Source organism: Lactuca serriola, chromosome 3, assembly GCF_051521515.1.
Source record: "Lactuca serriola cultivar US96UC23 chromosome 3, Lser_US96UC23_V15, whole genome shotgun sequence".
NCBI lineage: Eukaryota > Viridiplantae > Streptophyta > Magnoliopsida > Asterales > Asteraceae > Lactuca > Lactuca serriola.
The window spans coordinates 94078511-94088401 of NC_136410.1; positions in this window are offsets into that span (position 1 = coordinate 94078511).

Consider the following 9891-nt stretch of genomic DNA (forward strand, 5'->3'; position numbering starts at 1 on the left):
TGGGTGTGGTTTCGGTTTTTGGAAGAAAAGATGGAGGAAAACTTGATGATTTTTGGCCTTAGCACCTTTCCTTGGTAGATCTCGAGTTTGAGATGGTTCTAGGGTGCAAGATCACGATTTTTGCATAGTTTAGGAAAGGATTTTGATAATAAAAAGAATTTAAATCATAGATCTATGCATAATCTTACCTTAGATGAAGAATTTTGTGGAGATTTCCTCTTGAATGCTTCCTAGAACTCGAGATTTTTGAGTGGAGAGGGAGAGTTGTTCTTGAGTGATCTAGAGAGGATTTGAGAGATTTTTGTGTGTGTGTGTGGGTGTATGGCCGAGAGTGAGAGAGGAGAGAAGAAAGAAGTGATATTTGAGGTGATGTGCATGGAGGAATGGGAATTATTGCATGGATATCCTATGGGTAAAGATGAGGTGGCAACCAAAGTCAACACTTCCATTTCTCTTTGGGTTTGGGCCTTGGGCCGAGAATGAGAAGAGAAAAAAAGATTTTTGGGCTTTTTGCCCTTAAGCCCAATATTTGAGGTAGTTTGGGTGTTCATTGGCCTTATAAAATAAAATTGTGATTTTTATGTTTTATTAAGCTAGGTTAGGTTAAATTATGGATCAAAGCTTGTGATTTATTTCATTCTAGGCCCAATATGACCTAAAATGTTGAATAAAATAAATGTGGGTCCAATTAGAGCCCAATTAGGGTTCTAAGCCCATGATAGTCTAATTGGAAGCTTATTGGTCCATTTGGATCCAATAAGGGAGTTCTAGTCCAAAATGGACCTAAACAAGAACTTCTAGGGTTTTCCAATTGTTTGATGACTACTTGTAGTATTTGTATGATGTATTTGATTGAAGTTTTTGATTCACATCAACGTGAATGTATAGATTACATGGCTCAAAATTTCCAGTTGTGACACTACTGTCCCTATCCGAGATAATAGATTTTGGCACTCCATGGAGTCTCACGATTTCTCGTAGGTACAACCGCGTCAGTCTCTCCATCTTGTAGGATTCTATGATTGGCAGGAAATGGGCAGATTTCGTCAGTCGGTCGATTATTACCCATATGGTGTCCAGTCCGTCCGACGTCTTGGGTAACTTGGTCACGAAATCCATAGAAATCCCCTCCCATTTCCACTCAGGGATTGCCGGTTGCTGTAACAATCCTGAAGGTTTCTGGTACTCCACCTTTACCTTGGCGCACGTAAGGCACTTACTAACATAGGTCGCGATTTCCACCTTCATGTTAGGCCACCAATAGTGTTGTTTAATGTCCAAATACATCTTGTCCGAACCGGGATGAATGGAGTATCGTGTTTTGTGGGCTTCCTTCATAACGGCCTCCCTAAATCCTCCGATTTTTGGGACCCAAATACGGTTCATGAAGTAGTATACCCCATTCTCCCTTGTTTCTAGGTTCTTTTCCATCCCGCGCAATGCCTCGCTAGCTCTATTTTCCGTTTTCATAGCCTCCGACTGGACTGATGCAATTTGAGTGGCCAGATGAGATTGAATGGTTATCGAGAGAGTTTTTGTATGGCGATTAGAGTACTCCTTCCGACTTAATGCATCAGCTACCACGTTGGCCTTGCCTGGGTGGTACTTGATCTCACATTCGTAGTCGTTTAGCAATTCCACCCATCTTCGTTGTCTCATGTTCAGCTCCTTCTGATTCAAGATGTGTTGGAGGCTCTTGTGGTCCGTGAAGATGGTGCACTTTGTACCGTACAGGTAGTGCCTCCAAATTTTCAGAGCGAAGACCACGGCTCCCAGTTCTAGGTCATGGGTCGTGTAATTTACTTCGTGCGTCTTTAGTTGGTGGGACGCATATGCTATCGCTCTTCCACGTTGCATGAGAAAGCAACCTAATCCCTGATTCGACGCGTCATAGTAGACCACAAAATCTTCAGTTCCTTCAGGTAGAGATAGTACAGGAGCGCTACAGAGAGCTTGCTTCAAGGTTCGAAACGCAATGTCTTGTCGTTCTTTCCATTTGAATGGTACACCCTTTTGCGTAAGTGAGGTAAGCGGCTTGGCGATCTTAGAGAAGTTTTGGATGAATCTCCTATAGTAGCCTGCTAGGACTAAGAACTGACGAATTTCTGTGGACGTGGTCGGAGTTGCCCATCCTTCCATCGCTTTGACCTTAGAGGGATCCACATGAATTCCGTCTTGGCTAACTACGTGGCTTAGGAAATTCACACTCCGGAGCCAGAACTCGCACTTGGAGAGTTTGGCATAAAGCTTTTCCGATCGCAGAGTGTCTAAGACTTGTCGGAGATGTTGGCCATGCTCCTTTTCGCTTCGAGAATAGACGAGGATGTCATCGATAAACACAATGACGAAGTTGTCAAGGAACGGTCGACAGATTCGATTCATTAGATCCATAAATGCGGCAGGTGCATTTGTTAGACCGAAGGGCATTACGACAAATTCATAATGTCCGTAGCGGGTTCGGAAAGCAGTTTTTGGAATATCCTCTTCCCGGACTTTGAGTTGGTGGTATCCGGACCGTAGATCTATTTTAGAAAAATAACTAGCTCCTTGGAGCTGGTCGAATAGATCATCGATTCGTGGGAGTGGGTAGCGGTTTTTAACAGTGAGTTTATTTAACTCTCTGTAGTCGATGCACATTCTGAAAGATCCGTCCTTCTTTTTGACAAAGAGCACCGGAGCTCCCCATGGCGAGTAGCTAGGTCGGATAAATCCCTTGTCCAGAAGCTCACTGAGTTGGCTGGACAATTCCTGCATTTCAGCAGGAGCCAACCGATATGGTGATTTAGCGAGAGGAGTTGCTCCTGGTACGAGGTCGATTCGGAACTCAACCTGTCTCTCTGGGGGTACTCCTGGAAGATCTTCAGGAAACACGTCGGGAAATTCACACGCTACCGGAATATCTTGAATGTTAGTTTCTTCTTTGGTCTTGTCCACTATGTGAGCCAAGAACGCCAATTCGTTCTTTCGCAGATGTTTTTGTGCCTTGATGCACGAGATGAGACGAAGATTCGTGTTGGGTTTGTCTCCGTAAATTACTAGGGTTTCGTGATTTGGGAGACGAAGGCGAACGGCCTTCTCGTGGCACATAATCTCAGCATGGTGGGGGCTTAACCAATCCATGCCGATAATCACATCGAAACTCCTAATTGAGACTGGCATTAGGTCTATTCGAAAGACATGTTGGTTAAGGGTTAGGGTACATCCGATGCAGATCTCCCCAGTGGATTCGGTTTTCCCGTTGGCCATTTCCATCGTATTGGTTTCATTTAGCTTCTGGGGTTGTTGTTTTAATAAATGTTTAAACTTCTCGCTTACGAAACTTCGCTCCGCTCCGGTGTCAAATAAGATGCATGCATAAGTGTGGTTTAGGAGAAACGTACCGGTCACAACTGCGGGGTCCTGAACTGCCTCACCCTGAACCATAGTCAGCATCCTTCCTGCTCCTCTGTTTCCTGAGTTGTTGTTAGGGCAATCTCGGCGGAAATGCCCCGTCCTTCCACACCCGAAGCAGGTGTGGCTAGGCCCTGCATTGTTGTCGCCGGCATTGGTGTTGTTGTTATTGCGGTGGTTGTTGTTGTTGTTGTTGTTGTGGTTGTTTCCCTGATTTTGATTCTGGGGAGGATAAGTCCTGCAGAACCTTGCAGTGTGTCCCCTTCGGTTGCAACTGGTGCAATGGAGTTCCTTGCATTTGCCGTGATGATGGAGACCGCACTTATTGCATTTGGGAAGATTACCGGAATAGGGTCTTGAAGCATTTGATGCAGCTGAGGCTGGAGCATGTGGTGTGGCTGGAACCGGTGCGGTGACAGCGTTAACTGCCACTGTTTGCTGCTTTTTAGAGGTCTCGGGGCCCTGACGCCTCTTTCTCTTGTTGTTCCTTCCTTTCTTGCCATCATCCTCCTTTTTCTTCTCAGCCTCTACTGGCTTCTCGCCCTTTTTGTTGTTATGATCATACAACCTCTTCGCCAATCTCTTCGCACTGTCAAACGTTTCAGGGTTCGCAGCTATCACATTCCCTTGAATGGGAGGTGTCAGTCCCCAGATGAATCGTTCAATCTTCTTTCCTTCGGTTGTGATCATACCCGGGCACAGCAGAGATAGTTCGCTAAATCTCGATATGTAGGCATCGATGTTCGCATTCTGCACAGTGAGATTCCATAGCTCTTGCTCCATGTTCTGTATTTCGCCTCGGGGGCATTACTCAGCCATTAACATTTCTTTCATTTCTGCCCATGGGATAGAGTTGGCGGCAGGGAGCGTCTTAGCTTCCACGTGTCCATTCCACCAAGTGAGTGCTTGGTCCACAAAAGTGCAGGCCGCGAACTTCACCTTCATCTGCTAGGGGCAATCGCATATCTCGAATACCGACTCTACCTTCTCGATCCATCGCTTTAGAGTGATCACCCCTCCAGTGCCGTTGAAAGTTCGTGGTTTAGCATTTGTGAAGTCCTTGTAGGTGCACGTTTTAGTGCGTCCTTGATTGGTCCCGTTGTTCGAACTTCCGGACCCTTGCCCGTTGCCTCCGCCGTTGTTCCCTCGGTGAAGTTGTGCCATAGCTGCTGTGACCGCAGCAGACACGGCTACCTGGAAAGCAGTGGTGTCAACTTCGGGAGGGTTTGGTTCGGGATTTCCGCGAGTAGCTCGGCGAGGCATCTTTCTGTCATGAAACGGAAAGATGTTGAGTGTATGTGGTTTCTGTGAGGTTGTGATCCTACTAACTAGGTGTATGGTACGAATTTAGACATTGCTACCATCGGACATACAATCATAACGTCTCAACACATAACAACTTGTAATATCATAGCAAAACACACAAAAGTTCATTAATATTATCCGCATTTAATACAAGAAAATTTGCTCGTAAGAGCATACATAAGTGACACTAATTCGACAGCATAACGGCTCTATGAGTAGTTTAGTCACTTAAACATAGAGCCGGAGTACATAGCATAGTTCCTAATGACCTACTATGATAAGTCTATCCCTAACCGTGATGAGCTGCGTCGAGAGGTGGTGCCGAGGTCATATGCCGAAATGTTGCGCCAGTAGCTGCGCCATCTCTGCCATGTCTCCAATAACCTCATCCCTCTCATGCTCTGCTTGCACTACCCGAGCTTCCATAGCATACAGCTGTTGTCGCAGTGCGGCGATCTCAGCTTCGAGGGAACGGTTCTCTCTTGGGGGGTTCACTGGTGGAGCGGGGTGATCTGGTTGTGCCTCGCTCTCGCATGGCGAGACGGGGTCCTGGTCTCCGACCTGACCTTCTTCGTCGTCGTCGTCGATCTCTCCAAATTCGTAGTCGGTGTCTACGTATTCGTCGGGTCCAATGTCGTGTGCTTCCCCTGGATTCTCTCCCGGTTCATCCTCAAGCATCCCGTGAGCTACTAGGACCTGATGAAACTGGATACCCTGCTGCTCTTCCTCCATGACGACTGAGGGAAAATATAAACTATCGTCACTCTCCTGACTATGACTTATGCTAACTAGACGCTCTCTTTTTAGTGATAAAGGGTATAGTTTTAGGTTCCCTAGCTATCCCGATCTCATCAAGACGTGTGTTAGTTTTACTTTGGAGAGAATGTAGTTGATCAGGCTACATTCACTCCTTGGTATTACTAAGAACAGTCCCAAATTAACCGAGATACCAGCATTGTTTGATTCGGCGTTATGTTCTTGTTCCTAATGCAAGCAAGCGTGTTTTATTTACTTGTTTTGTTCAGAGTTATGTTAGTCCCACTTTTTGGTTTATAGTTGCATATCAATGTGTGGCTCGACATGCTAGTTCACTATAAACAAAGCTCTGATACCAACCTGTCACACCCCCGAACCAGGCGGCGGAAACATTCGGGAGCTTTCGTGACTCAATTGAATACCATAACATTGAATATATATATGAAACGTAACAACATTCGTCACCATGCATTAATATAATACAACCAATAAAGTTTACATGAAGTACATTGTCTCGAAACATTACATTCCCAAAAATAAATTGTTCAGTTCGTTAACAAGTAAACTGCAAGCCATCACTGAGTACATTTTCCTTTGATTCACTGGTTACCTGAGAATACAAGTATTTTGAAAAACATCAACATGTGAAATGTTGGTGAGTTCATAAGCGGTATTTGAAAAACAATGTTTCGTGTCGTTTGAAAACCACCAGAAAATCCGATATTTTCTGAAAAGAAAAAGCTTTTGAAAAACGTTTGTGAAGATCCATAGGTATGCTTGTTTGTTTCTATACTTGTAAAAATTGTTCATTAAACTTGTATACATTTCGAATCCGTATGTATTGAAAAACCCTAGGAAAACCCGATGTTTTCCTAATTCTTTGAATTCCATGAATTTACATTGAAACCATTGCAACGCGTGAAGTTATCAATCCCAGGCGACGTTGGATTATTTTTGAGCATGATTAATTGCTACAAACACGCGTTACACAAACGACCAGTTTATAGCTATACTAACGATCCCGTAGGCGTCGTCCGTACTAATCACGTTATCCAACCGCCCTGACTACGTGAAATCCCACATCCGAAGAGAAAGAGGACACGAAGACCCCGATGACTCCATTAACCGGTTGGGGATAAAAAAAAGTACGAGGGGTCCCTGACCCGCCTCGCATGAAATATCGACTTTACTAGCAATACCAAAGGACCCTTGGGGACCGATAGTATACAAGCCATTGAAAGTCCTTTTACGTTGTGTTAGATCGGTAAAACCCAACACTTCATAAGGTAGAAGTCTTCGGGCCTTAAGATCAGGTCATTGGGCTAGCTAGGCCCAACAAGCAAGATTTTACACTTTGGGGCCCAAAGATGGTGCGTAGACGTCTGTGCACACTCACATGTATATTGAATTCCCAAACGTTACTTGTATGAATCGAGATATCGTCGCGTTAGTAGTTTCGGGTTTTTATTGGTTCGAGACCGAACCAATTCGTTTAGCAACGACTTTTGGTATTGTTGTGTATTGTATTTCATCGATAGTCGCAGTGCCATTATTTGATCAAATTGCGTGTATTGAATTAGCCTTGGAAGTTTTCTGTTTTCAGCCCCTCATTGTTTGTAAAATTTACATTTTTCAACCCTTTAATTAAATAACTTTCCGGTTTGGTCCTTAAATCATTTTTCTTGACATTTTAACACCAAAAATTATTTAAATTAATATTTTTCAGCATATTTTTCATTGAAAACAGTTTAAGTCCCTGAAAATGCAGTTTTCTCGGTTATAACCCCTCTTTTTCGCAATTTTGACAATTTTGGCCCAAATTGGAAAATTTTTACAACTTTGGTCCTTTTTAAATTTAAAAAGCATTTTAAACCTTTGAAAAGGACTTGGAACACTAATAGTCCACTGTTTTACAAAAAAAAACACAGTTTTGGCCCTCCAAAACAGAAAATTTCGCATAATGGGCCTTATTGGGCCGAAAATGTCATTTTTAGCCTATTAAGCTTGAAATTTATGTTTTTAATCCTCCAACAAGCATATTTTCAGAAAATACATTATGGAAACTGTTTTGGCTCATCTCCCCCATCAGATTTCGAAATATTTCAATTTGGGCCCTTTAACTTTATATTTTTAGCATTTTATGTCCAAAAATTGAGTTTTTAGCCCAAAGAAAATGTTACTAAGCCATTTAGCTATTTTTCTTGGAACACTTTGTATGTAGGAATATACTTGATGCTAGTATCATTTAACATAAGGTATATCTCGGTTTTGAGGGGTTTTATGGCTAGATCCAACATTATAACACACAAAAACACACATATAAGCATGGAAATCATACAAGGCATACAAAACATATATAGATCTACACTTTCACTTGTATTCCCCCCCCCCCCCCCACAAAACTCATAAAAACATAAAATAGGGGGTATGAAGCTCACCTTGGGTGTGGCTTCGGTTTTGGAGAGAAGATGGAAGAGAAGTGAAGTGATTTTCGGCCCTAGCACCTTTCCTTGGTAGATCTCGAGTTTGGTAACTTCTAAGGTGCATGATCACAAGTTGGAATAGATTTAGAAGAGATTTTTGATGAAATGAAGTAGCTAGATCATGGATTAGTCATCAACTTACCTTAGATGATGATTTTGGTGATGGATTCTCCTTGAAAGCTCCTTAAATCTCGAAATTATGGAGGAGAAATGAGAGAGTTTCTTTGAGAGAAGAATGAGTGAATTTTGTGTGTGTGTTTAAATATGGCCGAGAGCAAGAGAGAGAGGGAGAAGAAAAGAGATGCATGAAAGGATGGTGCATGGAAGTATGGGTCTCTTGCATGGAAGTCCTTTGGTTAATAGTGAGGTGGCAAGCAAATAGTCAACTCTTCCATTTCTTCTTGGACTTGGGCCTTGGGCCGAGAGTTTGGAAGGGAAAAGGAAAAATTTGGGCTTTTTGCCCCTAAGCCCAATATTAGAGTTTGTTTGGGTATGTTTTAAGCCTAAAAGAATGTGGTAGGATTTTTGCATTTTTGTTGGACTAGTTTAGGTTATTTATGGATCTAAGCTTTTAATTCCTTTCATTCTAGGCCCAACATGGCCCATAATGTTGAAATAAATTAGTGTGGGTCCAATTAGAGCCCAATTAGGGTTCTAAGCCCATGGTAGTCAAATTGGAAGCTTATTGGTCCATTTGGATCCAATAAGGAAGTTCTAGTCCAAGGTGGACCTAAATAAGAACTTCTAGAGTTTCCAATTGTTTGATGACTATTTGTAGTACTTGTATGATGTATTTGATTGAAGTTTTTGATGTCATAATCATAGGTGTCACACATGTTCTTAAGTTTTTGATTCACATTAACTTGAGTGTATAGATTACATGACACAAAATTTCCAGTTGTGACACGTTCAGTGAAGAATCCGGATTTTAGCCTCTTGCCCCTACTTTGGGAAGTTTCGTAGGATACTTTTTGGACAACTTTTAGATCCGATTTTTCAGCATATTTGAAGAAATTTGGAGAGTTAAGAAATGGGAACTCTTTGGAAGAATACACATATTTTTCTCTCAAGAAGACTGAAAGATTTGGTGGATTTTTCATCTTTCATCTTAAACAATGTTTGGTATTTCTGGACTATCTTACTTTTATGTAATCTTAGCCATGTTAGGCTAAGTTTATCTTTGGTTGATGTTGGTTTAACCCATGGATGATTAGTTACTTTGCAGATTTCTTATGAACTTGTGTTTGAAATTTATGGAAATGTTTTCTAGTTAAACATCTTTTTATGTTTGTTTGTCTTTGCTCATGAGCATGGATGAATGAATATTTATTTTTTTGACTAATTTGTCGGTTAAGTAATGGCCTCTTAAATTATTAAGCAACAAATGGTTTATGTGTTTATTTTCATTTCACTTAATCCATGGAAATATTTCCTCCATTATGATAATGTAAGCATTTGATTATCTTTTGGACTTGGTGACTCTTAAAACTTAATGCTAATTGACTTTCCCAAAATTACATGCTTCATTAGTTTTGTGACTTTCATTAAGGAAATGTGTTATGAGCTTCTCTAGCCATTTTAATAATAAAGAAGAGTTGAGGTGATTTATGCTTATGAATTACTATAGCCAAGTTAAATAAAATCACAAGTATTGCACCATTTTGTCTAATAATAAGTTAACAAAGAAATTTGTGTGGTGAATTCCAATGTCAAATAACTTCCCTTCATTGATTCAAATCAAAAAATTTACTTGTTTATTTTCAATTTCTACATTCTAGTATAATTTTTTGTTTTCTTAAAACAACCAAAAAGATTTAAACCCTCATTTTTTACTTTTATTTTTGTTTCATTTGTGCTTGAACAAAGAGACATTCATAGAGTTATAAAATTGAACCAATCTCCGTTGATACAATCACTTTGCCATTATATGCTATTTTTGTGTACAATATTAAGGGTA